The following is a 14,179-nucleotide window of genomic DNA, read 5'->3' as shown; positions in this document are numbered from 1 at the left end:
TTCAAGGAGAGAAATAAGTTAACTCAAAGGAAAAGCAAATAAAATAAATTAATGATAAAATATAACCCATGGGGGAACTTTTTATGTCTGATAAACTGATATAAAATCATTATCTCATTAGCTTCCTTCTTTACACCATATTTATCTTGCGATAGTTAGAGTATTATTTAGCCCATAAGACCTGTTACAGCAATATAGCTCAATTGATTAAAATAGGAATGATCTATCATGCTAGCATAAATTAGATACGGCATATAGTCTTTGTTTTCTGTCTTCTGTAGATACTTCTCACAAGGCTAAAGGGGACAGAAAAAAAAGTTATTTTTGTGTGTTTTGTAGTTAAAAAAAAAAACCAAAAAAACCACAGTTAAACCAACCTGAAGAGTTTTGCATATAGTCATCCACTGTCATGACTATCATATCAGGGAGCCACCACCTCAGTTTAAAATTCATTCATTATTTATGAACCTGTTATCTTGCTTACTTCTGTTTGCTGGGTGAGGAAGCTAATCAAAATCTCACAGCTTTTGCCATCACTCAAGGATTCCAGGATAGAAAGTAATCTAAAGCTTTGGAATGTTAGAAGCCAAGAGTTGGACAGCTCAGGAATCATTTCACAAAGGATGGAACCCATCTCACTCTGAATCACATGGTTTATTATATATATATGACAGGTCAAATCTTGAGTTTATTTAGACATCCAAACCATTAGTGTGGAAGATCAAAAAAGTAAAACCATCAGCTAACTTCAGGAAGCATTTTTCTTCAAGAGGTCCTTTCAATATTATGTTCTTCTAATGACTGTGAGTACATTTTAATGAGGAAAGCTCTGCTTATAAATCTCAATTACATGGCTTGTATGATTGAGGACTACTCCTGCAAGTTATCTACCAGGCTCCAAAGCATGGGGTAGAATTTAAAGTGCAGAGTAAATAAATGCATATTCTTCACTAAGTGTTCAGTTTGTGTATTCTAACAGTTTATTCTTGATCTTGATTTTAAATAAATAAAATTTAAACCAGGAGAAGAATTTCTAATTTTATATCCTGGCCTAGTCAGTCCATCAGTCACTAGGCACAATTTGCATATTATATGCTGGCTTGAATAAGCTGTGCATTAGTCATGTAAATTTTTCATGGGCATTTTGGCCATAAGTAAGAATGACAAGCTCCAGTGAAAGCAAAGAAAGAAACAGCTGAAAGTGAAGATTTTTGTATACCATTTCATTCACTGCAGAACTGAAAATATTCTGTGTGAATAAAAAGTACTCAATGCATGCAGACTCTGAAAACTGTGGTGCTGTACAGTAATACATAGAATAGAATGGAATTTCTCTGTGAGACTTTAAAAACAGTTAAAAAGGACTGAAATTTAGGAAGAATTAAGTGCCTACCTTACTCCCCTACACTTCACAAATAATTTACTTTTAGGTAAATATCTAGTTTGAAATTATATTGAGGACTTAAGTTATGATTTCCCCATCAGCTACCTACAATGAAAAAGGTAGACTGAGATGGCTGCAAGAGTTGGATGGATGTCCAAAATGTTTCTGGTCTCACTACAATACAACTTTAATAAGAGGTCAGAGAAATTATAGTGTGCTATTAAAAGTTCTTCACCATTGTTTATTACTCCAATATGCTGCCAGTAGTATTAACATTGCTATGATATTAGTATAACACCTTATAGTGTATATTCTGTCTTGATGAGCTTCATATGTCTGTATGCATATTTGATATGTATACAAGCAAGCTAAAATGTAGAAATTAAATAATTTCCACAGTTTGCAGGGGTTACAGAATATTACAGAGAATTTTGCTTCACTCTGGTAGTAGAAATTAAACAATTAGAAACTTCTGAATGTTAGGCTGTAATAATAATAAATTAAGGAACAATAAACTGAAATTGAGGCCAAAATAATGAAGTTTCCCTATAGTAATTGCCTGGTCACAAAGAGAAAAGAATAACTAGTCCATTTTTCTGAAAAAAACATGAAGACAGAACTTTCACGTAAGGTTGCCTTCTAAAAACCCCGAAGATCTGCAAGCAGAAGAATCATTATTTGTTGGTTGTTGATGAATGGTAGAAATATTAAATTCTATGTTTCTAAAAATTTCAAAGATTAGTTTATTTGTAAACAAAAGCCAGATAACTGTTGTGTTTTGCCCTATTGGATCTGTTCCAAATGAATGTCCAAGATTGCTTAAAAAATCAAGGGTATGAGCTAAAAAACAGATTCAATATTAAGTGACAGCAAGACAAAATTTGTTGATGAGATTCACTCTGCTACTTACAGTCAAGGCTCACCAAGGAAAAACAAGCAACAACAACACCAAACAAAATGCAGACAATCAAAACAGAAATGCACTAAGAAATATTTAGGGGGTGTATGTGTGTGTGCTCAGGTGTGTCGTGAGACAAAAAGACAGTGTGGGCAAGGATAAAAAGGAATATGGCCTTAAAGTTTGATAACACTCCAAATTAACAGTATTTTAACTTAACTTACACCTTAACCCCGATAATTTAACAAAGGAACAACACCTAACTTATCTAACTTAATTTCTACCCTAATAACTTGACTGTAACAATTTAACATACAACTAACACTTAATAGGTTTTAACTAAACATGATAGTTTTATACTTAGCTGCTTAGTGAAAAAACAACACCTAGCAGCATTTAAGTAAGATTAAGATTCAAGGCACAAGCTTACTTAGAGGCCTAAATTACTTAGACATCTAAGGTTTGTAACATGTAAGAAAGCAGTATTTCTCCCAGATTTGCTGTAGCATGTGCACGCACAGAGACATAAAGAATCAGTGCAAGAAAGGAACATGTGAAAAATTCCCCTGATGATCGGTGAAATACTCACTTTGGATGCTTTTGCACCTCCCGATAGACAAAGGGTTGGGCCTGGAGGCGTGAGTGTGTAGATACACAGTTTGTGGTGATTGGGAGCGGGGCTGGCCCAGCCTCCACCCCAGAGGGCACAGCTGTGAGCAGCGCTGACAGCAATGAGCCATGGAGCGCCCAGGGGCGCTGAGCAGCCACCAAAGGGAACAGAGGGCACACGGGTGAAATGCACCAACATGAGGGCGATAAAAGGTTGGAATAAAGACCAAGGGCAGACACCTGCAGTCTTCTGATGTGGTATAATGTTGCTCTGTATGGGTAGATAGCTGAAGCGGTATGGTGTTGCTCTGTATGAGTTGAAGGTTTCTAAAGTTGTGTGATGATACTCTGTGTATTGTGGCCATCCCACCTGCGATATATGCTGTGGCATGAGGGTGTCAGCCCAGGACTTGTCATTGTTTGGTGATCCTCCAAGGATGGCAGATGTGGGAATTTGCTGGCTCTGACAGGTGTCCCCCTCAGAGGCAGGTTGCTGGTTGCAGGCCTGCTGTGGTGCAGGAGAGCTCGCTGTTTTGGACCGCTGTTTATAGGGTCACAAGAGAGGCTTTAATTACAACGTTGTTTCATCCTGGCCACAGTTTGGGCTGGCACTTTCTTTGAAAGAGTGAGAACATGAAAGATATGCCATTTAAGCAAGGAAAATATTTTCCAATGCTGTTCATAAGGAGAACAGGAGTCCCTGGGACAGCAGTTTCTGGGAGTGGATGATGTTTCTGATAAGCTCTTGGTCATTTTTCAGATGCAATGTGGCCTGGAAAGCATGTAGGAGGGGAATATACCACCATGGGATCTTTTAGTGTTATTTATTACTGTGTATTTTAACCACAATACTTATTGCTCCCTTATTTATTTGTCTGTTTATTAAAATCCTTGACTGTGAAAAAACATGTTGTGTGACACAAGTTTTAAATGCAGGATTGCATGTGACTTGAGCATATAACTGTCTCCAATTTGTGTGAGCTCACCAGATACAATTGTTTTTTTAAAATACCTGGTGTGGCACTGACGTGTTTCCTTAGCTGAATATTTGTTTTTTACAGACAGTTCTAACAATGGTCAGTCATTTCAGTATGACTGGCAGCACTGCAATTAGGAATTATTGTCTCTTGAGTGCTGATACTGTGCTTCTTGAGTCTCAATGTCCTCTATGCAGAAATGTATTACTTCTGGTATCTGTTGTCCCATTCCTTCACTTTTCTTTCCATTCTGTCTCTTTGATTATCTTTCTTTGGAGCTCTTTCCATGACATGTATCACCATGATGTCGATGACCTTTACTGCCATTATTGTGTTTTCATTTACTGTAAGACTTTCCTGAGCACAATGAGACATGTAATATCATAGTAGTAGCCACATAAAGGAGGGGAGGGAGGTAAAGACACTCTGTAAATCCTGAATTTTCTCTGCTGAAGGAGGACAGATGGAAATTCCAGTGTGATGAATGTTCCTTATTTTTCTATGTAGTTGGAGTTAACATCTATGTGCCAAAGAGCTGAAGTATTAAAAAACCTCACTTGTTTTGGGTGGGGTGTTTTTTCTTTGCTTTCCAGCAGTTTATTGCCAGTTCCCTCTTCGTTATTTTTAACTGGAAGTATCCTCACTAATCATTTTGCAATGAAGAGTTTACTCTGTTAGATGACAGTTCTCACAGTTCTGCATAAGGCTTGTGAGATTCAGAAAAGCTCTTTTCTTTGCATATCTTTCCTTTTATTTCAGATGATTTTTCCAGCGCATATATGCATTGCTTTCAAAAGAAGACTCATATTTCATTTTTTGGCTGGAAAGGAACACTTTAAAGTCATACCCAGAAAGCAAACACGTAGTTTTTTGGGGTTTTTTTAAAAGTCATTCATAGCCTGTATGTCAGAAAATTAGTTTTGTTTTGTTTTCTATGCTTTCAAGTCTCGCATGGAAATAAAGTGACCCGAATCTTCTGGAGGAGAATTGAAGGCAACACACAGAGAAAAAATCCAGTTTATATTGCAGTGTAATTGTTTCCTACCTTTCTGTGATTGCTTTGAGGGAGCTAGAGGCTTGAATTTTAAAGTCTTCGGTAAATCTCATGTTACATTCTCAGCACAGTATTAGCTCTCCTGTCAGTCACTATTCACCCAGAATGTGTTACCAGTAAATAGAGGTGGTGAGAACAGGTTAGGCATAATGAGAGTTATTGCTATTACTGAGCCAATGAATTATAGTGTTTCCACAGACATTTTATGGACTTTGCATTTAATTTTTCTAACACAGTTATGTTCTTCAATTTTAGGACATTGCCACTTGGAGCAATAGACTTGACCAAAGAAACTTGAATAACAGAGAATGCCAACACTTAGAATACCTTGACATATTAGAATAATTTTCCTGCTTGTAAAATTTTATCTTCTAATATCCAAACACTGCCTTCTTTAGAGGATAACATTTTTTTTGAATAAGTTAATTATGTCTGTTTGTTTACATACTGCCAAATTAATTTTAGGGAACAAATGTTACAGAACAGGAAATTAAAATAGTTATCTTTTGCATGACCCTCCAGGGAAAAATTGCTATTCCAAGGCTCACAGAAAGAGGGAAACATAGGCCATAAAGTTATAAAGTCCTTGACCAGGTATTGGCCATTTTGTTTTTTCCCAGTAACCAGCAAGTACATAGTCTTCCTTTAGTGTTATATCAACAATGAATAATTCATGTTCTTATTTTGTATAATATTTTTTTCTTAAACCTCCACTGCATTGTGTGCCCCCTGCATGTCACTACAAAAAACAAGATGAAGATTTTAGTGCAATTTATAAAATTCTGGTGGGAGTGTGCATCCATTTTTCCCAGGGTAAGAGCTTCTCCTGGATTTGGCTTAAACATGTATGTCAGGATAGCTCTGTTCATTAAGGAAACTGAGTGAAGAATACTCTTTTGGCTAAATGTATTTGTATTGAACAAAGCAGAGAAAACCAGCTTTGATCAGGCTTAGGATCTTGCCCATCTGATAAGAACAATCCAGTGGTTTGGCTTTGGCACAGGACTAATGTCAGAAGCTACTAAAGAGGATGTAGCTGTAGAACGTCCAGAATTAATACCTTAAAGTTAAATTAATTATAAAATTACTAGGTATGTGTTCTCTTGACTTCCTTTAGTTTTCTGTTTCAATGGTGATAGCTACATTTTTTGAAATTCATGCAATACTTTTCTTTGTTAGCCTTTATGCTTTGAATATAATTTCATAATTGGCAGTGTTATAAGAAAAGTTCTGAAGTGGGTATGGCACTGTATAAAAAAATGCAAAGTCATAAGTTTAGACTTCAAATATACATAAGAAAGCTTATTTATTTCATACAATAATATCAACTTTGCTGCAATATTGATGTGCTCTGCATTTTAAATGTTTTGATCCTAGTTTCAGAGGTATGCTGCATATGTTAAAATTAAAAAAAGAATTCACAGGTTCCTGAGATGCCTGTCAAAAACAGATTCAGTAACAGAAAAGAAGAAAAATTACCAGCTGGTTGGTGCAGCAATTCCTTTTGTGTTAGACTGATGAGATTTCTGAAGGAAGAAAGAGACAAGAAAGAGCCACATGGGTCATTGGGATAACTTAAGACTGTTTCAGCAATGTCTTACACCCTGTGAGATTGTGATGGTATAGACAATGCTCTATATCTTACCTCCCAAAATGCCATTCTGGCATCAACAGCAAAGACTAAGTTATTACTTGATGGAAAGAAATGTTGCAGGAATTCATTGTGCATAAACATCACACATTATATTTTTTTTTGAGGACTTGTTGGAATATGAAAATATCAGAATTTCAAAGGATATGAGTATTTTTCTTCTATTCTCCAAAAAACCCATATCTCATGGGATTTTTTTCAATATGTAGTGTTTTAATTATAACAGCTTATAGACCACTGAATTGAAATGTTATGCTACACAATTTTTTTTGGAAACTGAAAGTACCTAGATCTTTAGAACATGAAATTAAAACATGCTACTTAAGGGTAGGCCTATTCTAAGTTTTTCCACAGAGGAAAATATATGCACTGATGACAACTATTAAGGAATGAGCTCAAAGTTTTCTGTGATGAAGAGTATGTTTTTAAAGTACCTTAGACAATTTGTTCACATGTTTATTCCAGTCAGATAAACTACCATATTTTATAAGGCTGAATAAATTATATAGCCATTAAACTCCTTAAAAAAATCTTTAAAGAGACACTCTTGTAATAAAACTGAGATGAAAAAAGAAATCCCACAATGATGATAACTCTCAGCAGATCCCAAGCTATATATTTAGAAAGGATTATACAAGAAAGTATAAACTACTGTTAATATTTCTGAAAAGGTGTGTAGGTGTTATAGCTGGAAATGTTTAATAACAACGCTACATCTTCCACCTATATTTTCCAACTAAAACAAAGTGTAGACTTCAACTGTGTGGCTGCATCTGAAAACGGAAGTGATTGTTTTTTATCATTATTTTGTGAGCAAACTGTCTACATTATAGTAATGAACTCTGTAATTTATAATTGCTTCTTAATCTCTCTCACTCCCGTATTGAAAGGTGGGAATAAAACTCTCCTTAAAACTATTGTTTAAGTGAAAATTAAATACATGAATGTTAATATAAAACTTATATCTGAAGTCTGAGAAAGCTCAGAGGTGATATGAATAGATAGCTACGCTACTTACATTTATTTGGTATGCGTAGATTTTTCTGCCTCTTTTTTTAATAAAAAAGAAGCTATTTTATTTCATGCAGAAGAAATAAGTATTTTCAGCTCAAGATAACAGACATGTCAAACCTGCTAATTTACATTCACTGGCGCTTCTTGTGACTTTTTTTACTCTGACCTGCATGGACTCCATTTGTAGGTCTTTCCTGAGATTTCACTTTGTATTTAGAAGATAATCAAAGAAAATTATAGTGGAACCCACAGAGGTGGATCCTGCACCCTGATGTCTTGAATTTATTCAAGTGTAATTTTGTAGACACTGTTGTGGCAGGACAGGGAGTCAAGTTCACTGATTTCTATTTGGTTGTCATTAGAAACCATAAATCTTTCCCCAGTGCTAGAAAATCAGCCTAGGTGTCTCCACATTCAGTTCCAATGCACTATCACATTTGCAAGTCAGAATAACTCTCTGAAATGAATGATGAATGAATTGTTTTCTGTCAATCATATGATAAGCTGGCTGTGAAACCCAATATGTATGCATTTATATATCAGTCCTTCAGAGCTGGCTTCCATAAAATGTACAAAAAATAAAGAATCCATGGATTTTTGATAATCTATGGGACAACCAAATGAATTAATTTATTGTAAAATGTTTTTGTTTAAAAGCATTGATCTAGTTAAAAAGTTAATCATAGTCTGAACTTCAGTACTGAAGAAGCGTTCTGTGATTGAGCCCCAGTGATTTCACAGCAGCATAGAGACAGATGTGGGAACAGAGCAAGGCTTCTTCATGTATCCTTCATCTCAGGAGTTCAGCTGTCTGTGCTCCAAACCCCTTTTTGTTAAAGTATGGTTATATGTCCACAGCTCAGTTTTGTTGCGAAAATTGTTTATTGGGGAAAAAAATATGTAAGAGTATATAAACTGTATCATGCAGTATAAGAAAAGTAAAACCACAGAAGTGCAATTTCTAAGTTAGGAATTGTTAGCAGATGGATTCACAAGGTAAATACTGGCATAAGAAGAAGCAAACTCCTAAGAAGAAAAACAGTGAATCCAAAAGAGCAAGGCAGCAACATGAAAGGTCAGTCCAGTACAAGGAAAATCAACTCTTCCTGTCCTGAATGACAGCTGACAACCCTACCCAGCCTCATCACCTGTCTCACCGGGTAAGTGAAGCTTATTGATGTCTTCCTTACTGACATGCTGAAGTCTCAGCAAGCTGCAGTGTTTGCCAAAAATACCTACTATGTTCACATGAGTTATTTAGATCCTGCTTGTAGTGTCTCTTAGCTAATGTCACAAGACCCTCAACTAAAATCACCTGTGAGGGTGGACAAAAAAGGACTAAAAACTCCCCTCAGTATGTGTTCTATTGGGAAATAGTGAGAGAGGGAGAAGGATGAGGGTAAATCTAACATGCTTTGGAGCCTGTACTGGGAACTGGTATAAATAAAACTCTAGAAGCTGACTGTAAAATGTCCTACTGCTGCATATTTTTGGTTTTCATGCAGCTTCCCCTTCTTTATTGACTGGATGATAGGAAAAGAACTTGCTGCTTTTAGTATGTCTCGGTACCCCATTTGTTCAATTTTGTATTTGAGTCTTTTTGTTATCTTTTCTTTCAGGCCTTTTTCACTTTTGTTCCTTTGTTCACAAATAGCCTTTATCTCTCTCTGAACAAAGTATTCCATGCTTTCCTCTCACTCCTTTCCCTTCTGTCATGTAATCAAACATTCTTTGTGTGGCTTTGTTCATAGCAGGGTTTCACAAAATTATTCAAAATTGATGATAGCTTGAAGAGGGTTTGAATGCACTCTACATTTAGTTTCCTTTGTCTGTGTGAAATCTTGCACAAGTACTATCACTTCCTTTTATCATTTCATCAGAAATACACTCAGTGCAAGATAAAATTTTCTCCATTAACAATAATGCACGATTTTTTTCCTCCTTTTTTCAGTGTTGCAGATTATAGGTCGTATTCTTTTTGGTTGAACATTTCAAGTATTTAATTTTTAGTTATTTTTTGAAACAAAAATATTAAATTTACTAGATATCTTTGTTTACAGTTAAGACTAGCAGCAAAATTATCTTTTTAAGTTCAGTAGTTTTCATGGAGTACTAATAAATAATCACAAAGCCATTTCTTTTAAAGTGTCACATTTTATAAAAAATAATAAGCACAAGCAGTGAGTCACATCCAGCTGTAATTTTTAATTTTCTTAATCTCTCAATGAATGAATTTATAATGTGCCACGTGTGGAGGTTTGGTTTTGTTTTTTCAGCAATGTTTGAAAACTATTGCATTTGGTGTTTGAAAACTATGTATCCTTGTCAAATTGCTATTATAATCTATTCCCTCAGATTTTATCACTTCAGGTATTTTATACCTGATTATTTTGGTCTTTCTGTAAGACAATTAACATCTATTAACTTTGACTTTTTAAAAAACCATTTAAATATGAAATTCTAATTGCATCATTCAAAAAACATAAGAAAATTTTCAATGGAATAATAATAATAATGATTCTGCTCCAATTGATCTAATCCAGATTTCCCAAAACAGTGCTTCAGAAAAAATGTGCTTTAATAGCCAAAAAAGGCTAAGTTGTAAGTGCATATATTTCCTTTGTGCCTTTTATGTGTCTTGTGCCATTACGAGATGTCCACATAAAATAAAAAAAACTTTAGCAGGAGGGATTTTTAATGTTAATCAAAGAAAACCTTCAAACTATAAAAATAAAGTCTACAATTTACGTGCATTACACATTTCTCATTTGTTTATAATCTTTTCAATAGTAACTGTTAGAAAGAACCCAACATCACATTCTCATGGTATGAGAACCATTTTAGGAGACTTAAGTCATTTATGTTCCATTTTTCTGGCATGAATATCCTTGGAGAGTTCAATGAGAAGGCATCACACAGGGGACCATAGCAAAGCTGAGGTGGAAGCCAAATCCCCTGGGGTCAGGAGGGCCTTTGTGAAGAGCTAGGTTTCCTTTGCATTGGGCATTTATGCTGCAGCTTTAGAGATTGGAAGTGGGTTTTTTTTTTCATTATGCTCACTTTAAGTTCTGCTTCAAGCTATGACCTGCCTTCTATCCAGCTCCTAAAGACAAATTATGGTATATGTTCTTTAACTATGCTTCTGTAAGTAAGTTTTATTTTCATTGGTCATGCTGGTAGATCCGTTATTAGCTACAAATTTTAGTAGTTTGTATTTTGTTCCTTTTCCTTCTCAAAACATTTTAATAATTAGATAGAAAAATCACAAAAAAATGTTACTGCAGCTTGAAAACTATCACCTGAATATTTGGAATTTTTACATGTAGGCATTTTAGAAAATAACTTTTTAATAGATTAAGTGTTGACAGAAGTGAAAATAAAAGGAGGCCTAACCATGGAGGATAGGAACTTGTTAAAAGCAAACATAATTGCTAATTTTCTTGGGCAATTATTTTAAAAGTTTACAAGAACAAAAGGAATAATTTACCTAAATTCTTATTTCAGATGAGGAATAGTGAGTGGAGCAATTCATAGAAAAACAGGACTGTGAAAAATATAACTCCAGATCCTTTTTTTCAGATTAGAAATAATTTCACAAAGAATATATGCAAGAGCACAACCAGTCAAATGCAAAAATTGTGTTCTAAATGACCCACATGAAGCATGGCTACACTGTTTTTACATTTTGGAGCAGGATCTTACTTTCCATATTTATGTTGATACTTAATTATTAACGTCTTTCTTTGGTTTTGTTTTATAAAAGAAATCAAAGGGTGCAAACTTGGTTAAGTCTGAATAGAACTAACTGAAACTAACTGTAACTAGAGCACCGTAAGTCAACTGGCTTGAATAGCTGAAAAAAGACTCCAATTATCAATAATACATTTCAGGTCACAATAATAAAACATATTCTTGCTTGTATCTTATCTTTCTTTTCTCCTCACCCCCATAATGGGAAGTACCTGCAGCAGGAAAAATGGCAAGTGTCTTGGAAGTTATCATCACCACTTTGCCTTTTGGATACATTTGTTGAGGCAAATATCATAGCCTTCCCAAAGATTTTTTCCAGGCACCTGGTAAAAGTGTTTGTTACTACTTTCCCTGTAGATGCTTATCAGTCTATTTGGTTGTCTTGACTGGGAAAGAAGTAAAACAAAACTTGATGATGGCTGGTTCATTAATTCTCTGTTCTCTTCTCTTTCCTCTTCTCTTTCCTCCTTTCTTATATGCTGACAAAGAACATATATTGAGAAGTTTAAAAAATTTGCAATTATTTAAAATTGTATCCTCTAGTAAAATAAATAAAAATCCAAACAAAACAGCCTTAATGTTTGTACTGATTCTAACTTACTGTATCAGTGATTTCAATGCCTACAGCTAATATGGAAAACTCTTCCTGCTGGATAATACTGATTTAATGAGTCATGCATTTCAGAAAGAGTTAACATGCAAAGCTGTTATGAAGCTTGAAGAGTGAAATGGGTAAATGATCACCTGTCAAGTTGCTCAGGAGCTGCCTTTACCCTTATCATATTCCTCCAGCCAGTCTGTTTCTGTTATGTGATTTAATAGATCTTGCTTACAATCTCTTTGACATCCCTGTAAATATATGTTTTTTAAAAAGAGTAAGTAATTTACAGAGAAATCAAGGTAGAAACATGTCTGGATGCAAATAAGAAAGAAAACTTGGTCATTTTGGTCTTACCTGGAATCTTAACGAAAACTAGTGAGTGTATTGAATATAAATAGTAAAACTTCGTTTACCATTTAAGACAATAACTCTGTCAAAAATCCAATAAGCAAATAGGATAAAAATAACTAAAAAAGAAATGAGAAAAAGGTTAATTAATCAAACTACTCCTTTTAGGAAATAATGGTGAAGTAATGAGGTATATGATAGCCTGTAATTACTTAGAGCATGTATTTTTTACTGATGCAAACATTTTTTTGATCTTCCAAAGGGCATAATTTAAATTCCCCTCAATTAATGAGTAGATGATTGACAGATGATAATATGGAATTGTTTCATACTTTATCAAGCAGAAACAAAACAAAAAAAAGCATTATACAAAACTTCTAAATAGTTTGGCCATCTTTCTGATATTATCTATTACTTTCAAAGCCATCATTTTATGCTTCAAAAGAAGATGTATGTGTGTTAAAAAATCATATATTTAAAATTTATGGATTTTATTGGTGTGATGAGAAGCACAAATGTTACTGAAGTGTAAAAAAAAAAAGACAGATGTCCTCTAGGTGTCTGTTGTTGGAACTGGTAAAATTCAAGTAGGGCAGGATAGAATATTTGCATGTACTGACTGATTTCAGTGGATAGTCAAGTAATTCATGGTTCATTTTGTGATATAAAATACTCACAAATTCAGCCACATGAAGTATAGGAAAAAAATTTTCCTATCCTTTGTGACTTTGCAGAAGTCTGAAGTTTTACTATTACACAGATGAACAAAGCCAAAGACTTTAAAAGTGTGGTGGGGTTGTTTTGTTGATGGGGCTTTTTTTGACTGGTGAGTTAGGTTTTTGTTGTTGTTTTGTTAATAATTAAATTATCTAAAAGCACAAAAATACAAGGCAGATAGTAGATATGACTTCATAACTGCTAGGTGACAAAATATTTCAGAGAAACAGAAAATTAAGTATCATGAATGTGTTGGTGCCAGTCTTGGCTAACTGTAAAAATTGTGGAGAAACAGAAGGGGGGACAACAAAAACTGAGTCTTTGATATTTTTATGTTATGCGAGTTTTTTGTGAAAACAAAGACTGTTGACCTGATCAATCAATTATTTTCATTCACATCTTGTTGTCGAAATTATACAATTTAGATTTGTTATTATGGTTTGATTATGGTGTTGTTTCTAAGTATTGACTATCTATCATGACCCCAAACAAGTTTTAGGAAGCTTGGACACGTAGGTTATGAAGATCTCAACTTCAGTATTTACAGAGGACAACAAAAATTAGTTTTCCACCAAAAGGAAAAATCTCCTATCTACAATCTCCAGAGTATTTGTTTGCTGTGGGCAGTTCTCTTATTGCAAAACTCATTTCCATAGTTTTTTTAGAGAACAAGATGAGATAAAAGAAAAAAAGAAAAACATTATGAAAGTTCTTGTCTATAAAACACATCTGAAGAAGTTCCTAAAATCTGGAGGAGATTCAGGCAGAGAGCACATATTCTTCTACTTTGTTTATTTTCTATTTCCTTGAAAATGTGTTTCTGGATGGATGATCTTTTGTTTTCTTTACCTCAGCTATTTTCATAGTCTTCAATGAAGCAGATCTTTCTGCTGTTGCAGTTGAGTTACAATGACTCATTCACTCTCTGTTTGGAACACAGGATATGATACTGAATTGATATTTTTTGAAAACAGTAACTTAGAAAAAACATTTGCCAGCTAATTGAAATATCTCTAAAAACAACTTTGATGTCCTTTTGTAGTCTTTTTGTTTCATCGGCCTTTTTTGAGGGTGTTTCCCTTTGCTTCCGCCCCCCCCCCCCCCCTTTGGTAAGGGAGGTGTAAAGCCCAAGAATAACCATAAACAGTTCAACATCTGGTAGAAACAAGTTCATAG

This window comes from Onychostruthus taczanowskii, unplaced genomic scaffold, assembly GCF_017590055.1.
Source record: "Onychostruthus taczanowskii isolate IOZ18803 unplaced genomic scaffold, ASM1759005v1 scaffold23, whole genome shotgun sequence".
Classification (NCBI taxonomy): Eukaryota; Metazoa; Chordata; class Aves; order Passeriformes; family Passeridae; genus Onychostruthus; species Onychostruthus taczanowskii.
This window is presented reverse-complemented; position numbering follows the sequence as displayed.